Source organism: Manis pentadactyla, chromosome 15, assembly GCF_030020395.1.
Source record: "Manis pentadactyla isolate mManPen7 chromosome 15, mManPen7.hap1, whole genome shotgun sequence".
NCBI classification, from domain to species: domain Eukaryota; kingdom Metazoa; phylum Chordata; class Mammalia; order Pholidota; family Manidae; genus Manis; species Manis pentadactyla.
Window position 1 is genome coordinate 4373872 of NC_080033.1, and position 10104 is coordinate 4383975.

Consider the following 10104-nt stretch of genomic DNA (forward strand, 5'->3'; position numbering starts at 1 on the left):
CCCTTAACGCACTTGCGATTGACCTATGCTGTTGTGCGTATCGGGAGCCCACCGCTCTTCACTGCCGCCTGGTATTCCTCCGAGGGTCCATCGCAGTTTGCCATCCCCCTGTTGCAGGGCATTTGGGTTGTTTCCAGTTGCTGGCGAGTATGAATGCAGCTGCTGTAAACATGTGCCTACAGGTTTTGGTGTGACCAGAGGTTTTCGTTTCTCTTGGGTAAATACCCAGGAATGAAATTGCTGGGTCATATGGGAAGTGTATATTTACCCTCAGGGGAAATTGGCAAACCATTTTTCCAAGGTGGCTGCTCTGGTTTGCATTCCCATGAGCGGTGTGGGAAAGTTCTGGTGGGGGCAACGGTGTGTATCTGGGTTTAAGATGGGTCTGGGCACTTGGCCACCAGGCTGCACCGTTCCTGAAAAATTGCAATGAACAGCTCTCTCCAGCATGATCACCATTGCAAGCATGCAGCTGCTTGGAAAAAAAAATTAGGAAGTACTTCCCGGGCGGATGTAGTATGATCCTCCAGATGTCCTGCTGGGGGAAATTGTAGGACAATGTGCCACTGGCATAAAGAGGGGAGGGGAAGAGATGGATACACCTATTTTCTTGTCTGTGCATAGAGTGTCTCTGCAATAAAGCACAGGAAAGTGGTAGGAGCAGAAACTGGGAGGTGGGAACAGGACTGGGAGGGGCAGGGCAGGGGGTCAAGATGGGTAGCTGACTTCTCACGTCCATTTGGTACTTTTTGGATTTGGAAGCTTGTGAACGTCGTACCTCTTCAAAATAAACACATACAGGCCATTCGCTGCCCGCAGATGTTTCAGGCCTTGCTTTGGTAGTGAGCAAATAAGGTTCCCGCCCTCGTGGAGTCAGAGACAGATTGTCACTGAGATGAGGAAAATAGAGGCAATGTTAAGTTTATGCTGTGGAGGGAAATAAAGCTGACAAGGGACTGGAGAAAAGGGGTAGGGAGGGGTTTACAGGAGTGACTTTTGGACCAAGACATGAAGGGGCTGGGAAAAGGAACCAGGTGGATATCTGGAAGTGTGATTTAGGCTGAGGGCTCAATCAGTGCAAAGGCCCTGGGGTGGTTTGTACTGGCTGTTTGAGGCCATTGTGGCTGGAGGATAGTGAATGAGGGGGAGAGTGGGGGTGAGACCGAGGAGTGAGGGGGTGGTGAGCAGGTTGGGCCTTGTGGACCACTACAAGGACTTTGGCTTTTACTCAGAGGGAGGTGGGAGCCACAGGAGGTTCTGAGCAAGGGAGGGACGTGATCTGACTTAGGTCTTAACAGGGTTCCTCTGGCTGCATGTGCGGGACAAGGACAGAGGCCAGGATCCCAGTGAGGAGGTGACTGTAGCGGTCCAGGCTCAAAGAGGTATGACAGTGGCTGGACTAGGATGGGGCAGTTGCAGATAGGAGGAAGTGGCTATTTTGAAGGTGGACATCCCAGTTTGTCTTATTTCCACCTGTGGCAGGGGCTAGGCAGAGAGGTTCGGGCATCAGGAGAGGGAGGAAGGAGAGGACCAGGCCTGGTTTATGGCTTCTTCATGTTTTCTCTGAGACCTGAAGGAGGTGGCAGAGTGTTTCAAGGAGGAGAGCACAGAGATCTAGAAAAACAGAAAGGAGGGTGCAGACAAGCAGTGGTCAGGCCACACAGAGCCCAGTATGTCTGTAGCCATGGTGCAGCACTTGGGCATTTTCTGTGGAGCACTAAGGAGCCATAGCAGGTTCTGAGCCAGGGGGGCAGGGTTCAGTTTTAGAAAGACCCCTCTGGCTGTGGTGGGGATTAGCTCTGGCTGTGCAGGGAGACCAGCGGGGCTCTGAGAGAATAAGCAGCTTGTGTTAGGAGGGTGGTAGGTGAGGGGGGAGTGACGATCACTTCCAGAGATTCAGGGGGACAGGAAGCGGCCCTGCCCATTCCCCACCCTCCCAGCATCAGTTCTCAACCTCCTGACCTCCTGGGGAGTCCCCAGGCAGGGTTAGGCCGTCACCCCTCCCTCAGTACCGCCCTGAGCCTCAGGACTTTAACCCCAGGCCACCGCCTGCTCCAATAAAGGCAGGCCACTGGAGCAGAAGCTAGTGGGCAAAATTCCCCTTCAGCTGGTGCCAGGGAAGTTACCCAGGGTGTGGGAGGTCAGAAGGCAGGTGTGGAGAAGGAGCAAGGGGGAAAGAGGAGCATCTGCAGCTCAACAGGGCTGTGCTGCCTCACTGCTCTCTGCCTCAGTTTCCCTCTCTGTAAAGTGAGTGTAGTTCCTTGCATGGATGGATAAAGGACCTGTAAGGCTTTGCAAGGGAGGAGGAGTCTTCCCCTCTGGTTTGATGGAGAGACAGATGCGTTCCCAGTCTGATGGGGGAAACAAGGAGCCACAGCCCCAGAGGGACCCAGAGGTGACCAAGTCGGGAGAGGGAGACGGGGTTTCCCAACTCGGGTGGAGAAGATAAATGCCGGTGCCACGGATGAGCAAGTGACTAGTCTGGATCTCCAGGCTGCTGGGGGAGGTAGGGAGGCCCAGTCTGAGCCGTGAGATCTTGAGTATCTAATCTGATGGAGGAGAGGGGTAGCCCCGGTCTGATGGGGGAGGGGAGGCACCCCCTCTCTGAAGGGGGAGCCCAGGTGCTCTGGGCTGGGCTGCCCGTGGGAGGACAGGAGGAAGAACCTATCAGCGGCAGCGCCGCACGCTCCTTCCCGAGCCCGGACGTCCACGCAGCCCTTGCGCTGCTGAAGTCCCACTGTCGACAAGGTCCGGCTCTGAACGGGGCCAGGACCAAGGGCCAGAGAGGCCAAGGGCGTTTGGGGTTTGCTGCCGCGACCCAGGGGCACCTCTGTCAGCGCCGGGCCTGACTCCGCTACTGCGAGCTCAGACCCGGCCGGTGGCGTACCGGCGCCACCTAGCGGTGGCCACGGCCCAGGCCTCCCATGCGGAGCGGGGCCCCGCGGGAGACCGGGACCCCTTCCCTCAGACAGGGGTCCCTCCTGGGGTTAGGCGGCTTCGCTGTGTTCATCCTCCACGTGGCAGCTTGGTGGGGGGGGGGGTTCTTCCTGACTCACAGGCCACTCCTGCCTCTCCTCCGCTCGCAACTTTTCCATGGCTGCCCAGTGCCTTGGAAAGAAGCTCACACACGGGCCACAAGACTGGCCCCCCTCGCCTTTCCCAAACCGCCTTGTGCTTCAGCCGAACCACGAGCAGTGTCGGGAGCGTGTCATTCTCAGAACTTACCTTCAGGCCTTTGCACACACTGTTCCCTCTGCCTGGCACACCCTTCCTGCGTCTCTTGTGCTCCTCTTCCAGAAACCCCACCCGACCCTGCAGGTCAGGGTCACAGTCCCGCAGGGCTGTTATGGCCACTGCAGGGCCTGACATTAACTACACTCGTTAAGGAGTGCTTGAATGAATGAATGCCAGGCTAAAGAGCTTGCCAGGGCAGCCATAGGAAAATTTAATCAAGGGAGGGACATAGCCAGATTAGAAGGCCCCGTGTTCCCTCTTAACCCTGGCTTTGCATAGGCTGTTCCCTCTCCTTAGAACGTCTGCACTGATGAACTCCCACTCATCCTCTAGGTTTTAATGAACTGTCCCTTCCTCCAGGAAGCCCTCCCTGACTCCTGTCTGGGTCAGGCACCTTTCCACCCAGCCTCCTGGGCTCCCCCATCTCAGCCTGACCGCTGCTGGCTGTCACTGTCTGTGGCAGGCCTGCCTCTCCCTCTCGGCCCTCGGTTCTTTCACCATCGGCTTCTCTGCAGAGCTTACAGCAGAGGCATCCTCTCTGGGCTTAAATCCCAACTCCCCCATTTTCAGAGTGTCTTGGGTGAGCTTGGGCCTCTTGGAGCCCAGTTTTCTCGTGTGAAATGTGGAAAGAACTGGTGGTTCCTCCGTCAGTCTCCCAGGGCTGTGGTGGGGCATCGAGGAGACCAGAGCCTCCAGTCCTGAGCTCACCACAGGCCTGGTGACTGCGGGTGATCCGCTTCCTCTTTCGGGACCCATCTGGCTGGATGAACCGGCGGCAGGGGCCCCATCCTACAGGGACATTTTAGGAGGCCAGCACGGGGCTTCCCAGGGCGGGAGAGTCAGGGACAGGCAGAGGGAAGAGGTGTCTGCTGGGTTAGGGGAAAACCAGCCTTCCCCATCATAAAACGGATGACGAGAGGGAAACAAACAAGGCCGGCTCCACCCGGGTGTGAGGGGAAGTTGGGGGAGAGGATAAGGGGCCCCTCGAGGTGGGTAAAAACCACAGTCCACAGTTTGTGCCAGCTTCCCTCCTGGAGCCTGTGTGCCTTGGGTCCAGGCCAGCTCAGCTCACTGGCCTCTCAAAGGCGACTGTCCCCACCTGGATCCTGCTCTGCCCACAGCCTTCCAGCATCACGACTGCCCCCATCCTGCACCTGCCCAGGTCCCGCGCTCTGAGACCCCTTACTCCACTCATAGCGCGTGCGGCCCACCAGCAAAGGCTGTGCCTCCACCTTAGAGATCTATCCCCTCCGCAGCCTTCACCCTGGTCCAGCTGCCATCACCCCCTGTCACCATGCTGTCGCCTCCTCCCTGGGCTTCCTGTTCTTACTACTGCCTGTAGAACCTGAGACAGGGCTGCCAGCCTCTGCCCAGAGCCCTCCTGTGGCTCCCACGTCACTTGGCCAAAGGCCTCTTGGTGGCCCACAAAGCCCTGCCACACTGGCCTTGAACCTGCTTTCCTGCCTCCTGGCCTTTGTACATGCTGGACCCTCTGTCTGAAATGGCTTTTCCTGCCACCTTTCCACCCAGCTCCTCTGATCTTTCAGGTCTCAACATGTGGTTGGCTAAATAATGCCCCCCAAAGCTGCCCAGTTCTGAGTCCCTGGAACCTAGGAATGTTACCATGTATGACAAAAGGGACTTCACAGATGTGATGAAGTACAGGTTCATGAGATGGGGAGATTATCCTGCATCATCTGGGTGGGTCCTAAATGTAGTAACAAGTATCCTTATAAGGAGCAGAAAGATGTTTGACCACAGAAGAGAAGGTGATATGAAGACAGAAGCAGCCATCGGAGTGGTGCAGCCACAGCGAGGGACGTTGGCAGCCACCAGGAACTGGAAGAGGCAAGGGACAGAGTTTTTCCTGGAGCCTCCAGAGGAACCAGCCCTGCTGATGCTGGTGTAGGTGACAGACACAACACAGTGAGCAAAGGGGACAAATTCCTGCCTGATGGAGCTCAGTCTAGTGGAGAAGACAGATAACGAGAACATAAAGAAAGAAATATATCATTTATGTAAAGCTGGGCATGTGCATCATAAATGTTATGAAGAACAAAGCTAGAGAACATCAGGTGTTTCAAGAGCCCCTCTGAGGAGGTGACTTTTGAGCAGAGACCTGAATGCAGTGATTCAGGTATCTAGGGTAAGAACATTCCTGGCAGTGCCAGAGGCCAGTGCAAAGGCCCTGAGGCAGGAGTTGCGTGGGTTATTCAAACAGGAGGCCAGTGTGGCCACAGCACAGTGAGAGGGGATAAGATATGGGCTGTGACCCATGGGGGGGATGATTACAGAAATGTGACCTTACTCTGGGGACCTCTGTATCCTCTTCTGAGGAATGGCTGGGCTGACATCCGCTGCTGAAGGTCACTGTGGGATCTCAGGGAGCTCCTGCCTGTGGTTAGCAGCACAGGTGAGGCCCTTTGGCCGCTTGGGTCCTGTGCAACCTCAGGCTGCTGGATGCCCTCTCTGGACTCTGTGCTGTGTAGCAGGGGGAGCTGACCAGTCCCCCTGCTTAGTTCCCAAAGTCTGGCTTTGGCACCCTGGTGCCAGGCACCCTGTTCCTCCTTCTCATACTTCTCCTTCCTCCTCCCTCACCTCCTCCTTCCACCCCATCCTCTTCCCTCCTCTCTGTCCTCTCTGCCCTCCCTTCTCTCACCCTCCTCCTCTCTCCATCCTGAATCAACATTCCAGCCCAGGGTTGGAAAACAGGGCAGGTTTCCTTCCTCTGACTGGCAGGGCTCCAAACAGTGACTGGGCCATTGTGTGCTCCGGCCTCAAGGTCATTCCTGCCCCACCTCTACCCTCCCACTGCAGAAAGGTCACTTGAGAAAAGGCATCTTGGGGTGGGGGGAGGAATGGGAACGGAGAGGCGAGGCTGCCTGGGGACCCGCCTGCCTTCCACCTGTGGCTAGTGGAGGCCAGCGGAGGCCGAGGGCCCCAGGCACCCTGTGGGATCTGCGGCTTTGTGGGAGGGGTGGGGAGCTGCCCTTCGCCCTCTGGGGCAGAGGAGGGCCCCAGTCTCCGCCTTCAGTCTGAAACCTGGGGTGTGATCCTGGGCCAGTTCCTGCCCCTCTCTGAGCCAATTCCTGCCCCTGCCCCTTCCTGGCTGAGTAACTTTCAGCAAGTCGCCTTATCCTCGGGGTGCCTCACTTTCCTTTTCTTGTCAAACAGCCCCTGCAAGCGGGTCTCCCACCTTGCCAGCTGACAGAAATCACCCAGGCTATTTATTTAAAAAATTCAGCTTGCAGGCGTCTTTCCTGGTGACACAGACCTCCTGGGATGTGCACTTTTTAATAAACAGCTAGGAGACTGAGGAAACATGGCCCCGTTTCACAGGGAGGCCGTTCCCCGGAACCTGACGATTAACGTGGTCATTCTGAAAGCTCAAACACACTTTACTGTTTTTTCTTGTAAGCCATTTTCAGTGACTGCAATTTTCAAGACCATCATGTATTACAGAAAATGAGGCAACCCTGTGCAGTAGGGTTAATTAAGTCCCACAGGAAGAAGAAATTACAGAAAAATTGTTATTTTTGGTCTTTCCACTGCCTATCACCAAAAGCTAACACTGGAGTGGGGGTCAAAAGCACTCATCGACCACTTTTCTATTAGATTCTTTACTTGTATGGACTAATTTACCCTTTCCGACAATCCTAGGAGACGGGTACTATGATGATCTCCAATTTAAAGGAGAGGAAAAGCAACGTATGTCAAATCCCCTAGCTAAAAGTGGCTGACTCAGTCCTGTCTGGGCTCTGAGCCTGGCCCTTGACGGGGCTGCCCTGTTAAGGAATGAAGGGGACTCAGCAGCCAGCGTCTCTGCCCAGCAGCCAAGGGCACTGTGGGACCAGAGCAAGGGTTTTACCGCTCTGTGCCTCCGTTTCCTCTCCCGTACAGTGGAGGGACTGGCAGTAACTACTAAAAATGATTGTTGTAGAAACTCACTGAGAATGTGCATGCAAAAGGACAAAACGAACGCTCAAGACAGAGGAGCTACTGTTATTGTGTGGATATTGGTGTTCTTTCCTGGACTGTTAAAGAAGGGGATCGGACTGTGTGGAGGGTTCAATTGATAAGTCCAAAGGTACCTAGAGGGACAGGAAACTTGGTCCTAGGAACACCTGAGCCGGCAAACCCAGAGGATATGGGATCTGGCTTGACCTAGAAACATGAGCTGCCTCCTGCTTCACTCCCTCTGGCTGGCCTCATTCTGCGCTGCACAGAGCCAGCCCCAGCTGAACACACCCCCAGTCTCTCCCAAACTCTTGCGACTCTGGCTGTGGCTCTTTCCCTTCAGGCTTAGGTGGGAAAGACCATTGTGTCCACCTTGGGATCTTGGAGTTCCAAAGCCTGGCATGACATGCCCGCTGTCCAACTGGAAGCCATTCCCCCGTCTTGGTACGAGGCCCCTGATGTTCTCTGAGGCAACAATATACTCAGGGATAAGACTACATGGCCCAGCCTCCCTTGCAGCTAGGCTGGCCCTGTGACTAAGAGCTGGCCAATCAGCTTTAAGTAGAAGTTGTAGGATGGGACTTTGGGAAGGTTCCTTAAAAGGGGCACAGTCCATAGACTGGCGTGGGGCTGTTTTTGTCCTTTTTCCCTTTCTTTCTGCTCCCTGTCTGGAATGTAGACAAGGCAGCTGCAACTGCAGCAGCCATCTTACACCACGAGGTGATCAAGAGAATGGAAGCCCCAAGCTAAGAATGATGGAGCAGAATGATAGAAAGAGCTGGGTCCTAAGGACACCTTGGAGTCACCATTCTAGCTCTGAACAGTCGGCCTCTGGCTGTTTTTTATGAGAGAGAAATAATCTTTTCATGCTAAGCTACTCTGACACAGACCAGTTTCTCTGTGTTCTTAGTCTTCTCTCTCTCTTTGCTGTTTGTGTTGTCTTATGTCCAGTCTCTCTTACTAGCCTCAGAAGAGAACTTCCAGCCGATATACCTAGGCTTAGCCTTACTACATGTTGCTGACTCTTGTGTGAACTTGGGGACAGGTGGAGAATACGGGTGCTATTTCCCATTTTGGGTTGGTAGTGTCTGGGTTAAGAGGATGGGCTCAAATCCATCCTCATTTTTAACTGTGCCATTGCCCACTAATTAAGGTAATAGCTTCAAACTCCGTGGAGTTTTGTTAGCGTCCCCCACAGGTGGGACGGTCAGTGACGGCTTTTGGCTCTGTCCTTCCTTCATTGGCCAGAATTGGTCATGTGGAAACTATAGCTGCAAGGCATCCTGGGAAAGTGAGTACCTGCCATTTTCAGCTCTTTTTATGGGAGGCAGTGCCTGCCACCCTGAAAGGGGAGAGGGGAGTGGCTGCTGGGGAGCTATCCACAAGGCCTGCACACCCTCTTCCTTCAATATATATATTCGTTGGGCATCTATCCTGGCACAGATCTTCCAGTTCAACCAGACCAGTTTCTCTTTTATTTTATATATTAGTCTTCTCGGACCTTCATTACACTTGCAAAAAGTTTGTGTATTATATTGGCATTTCCAAAGAACCAGTTTTAGGTTTTATTGATGAACTCTTATGTTTTGTTTTATATTTCATTTGTTTCTGATTTTACCTTTCTTAATCCCTTATCTCTTTTTCTTTGGTTTATTTTGTGGGTGTTTTCCAGTTTCTTGAGTGAAAAGCTTGTTTTGTTCATTTTCGAGCTCCTTTCTGAGTACTCTCAATGCATTTAAGCATTTAAGGCTGTCGTTCCCCCTCCAAGCACAGCCTTGGTTGTATCCCACAGGTCTCTACGTCTAGAGTTTTCACTATTTATTTGACCTTGGTTGTATTAGGCATTTTAATTGCCTCTGTAATCCAAGTATTATTTAAATTTAAGGAATTTTTTTTTCAAGTGAGTAGAAATTTGGGGAGATAGAGGGATATAGTTTTGAATTGGTATCTGCTTTTATTGCATTGCTATTTTAAATAATGTATGGACCTATCATGTAAGCTTATATACTTGGCTCTGAGGCTAATAAAATGATTTGAAAAAACTCTAGTCTACTCTAAATCCACATTTTTTTTTTTAACTGATAGAAAAACTAGGGTCTAATGAATCCATGGGCAAATATAGGAGTATAACCCAGATTTTATAACCCTCATTCTGGGGGTGTTTCATCACCCATCTTCCCAACTTGACATGGCCATCCCCAGAAAGGCTTTATCCTGAAAGTTTCTGGGAAATTCCTTTAGTAAGCTTTTCCACCCCTGCTCAGACCTCCCTTGCTACCCCAAGTCTGGAGTCTGCTATCATTGCTTCTGACCAACGCTAAGTGTTTTCTCTAGCGGCGCATCTGCCCTGCATGTGGTGTGTGGCTCAGGCCCTGGGAGTGACAGGACTTAGAAGACACCCCCTCTCTGGCCCCCACTGCCCCTGCCTCAACCCCTCACCCCCACCCCTACTCTGTTTGCATTCATTTAGTCACAGGCCTTTTCTGTGGCTAGAGAAGGAAGGAGATATTGTTAGGATTGTGCAGATGGTACTTAAGAGAGACACGGGGCTGTGGGGGGCAGAATCCCACGACAATGGAGGACACGAAGGAGCATCTTTGGTGAAGTGGATAAGGGTAGTAAGTGCTGGAACTCTTCTTGAGAAATGTGGTCATTCCCTGTCCTGGTACCAACAGCCTTGTTTCAGGGCCTGGGTGATGGAGTGAGGTGCAGCGTGGTGGAGGGCCATGTCCTACAGAACCGGCTGCCCGGTGCCCCAGGGAGGGGCAGGCTTTAGCCCACTGGGAAGCAGGACCATCGGCTTTAACCTGGGGAAGTGTGGGAGGAGCCCGAGGCCCTCACACTGGGCAGCGGGGGCTGCGGCACTGAGATCGGGGTCTCCCTGTGCCCGCGCGCGCCCTAGCAGAGAATCAT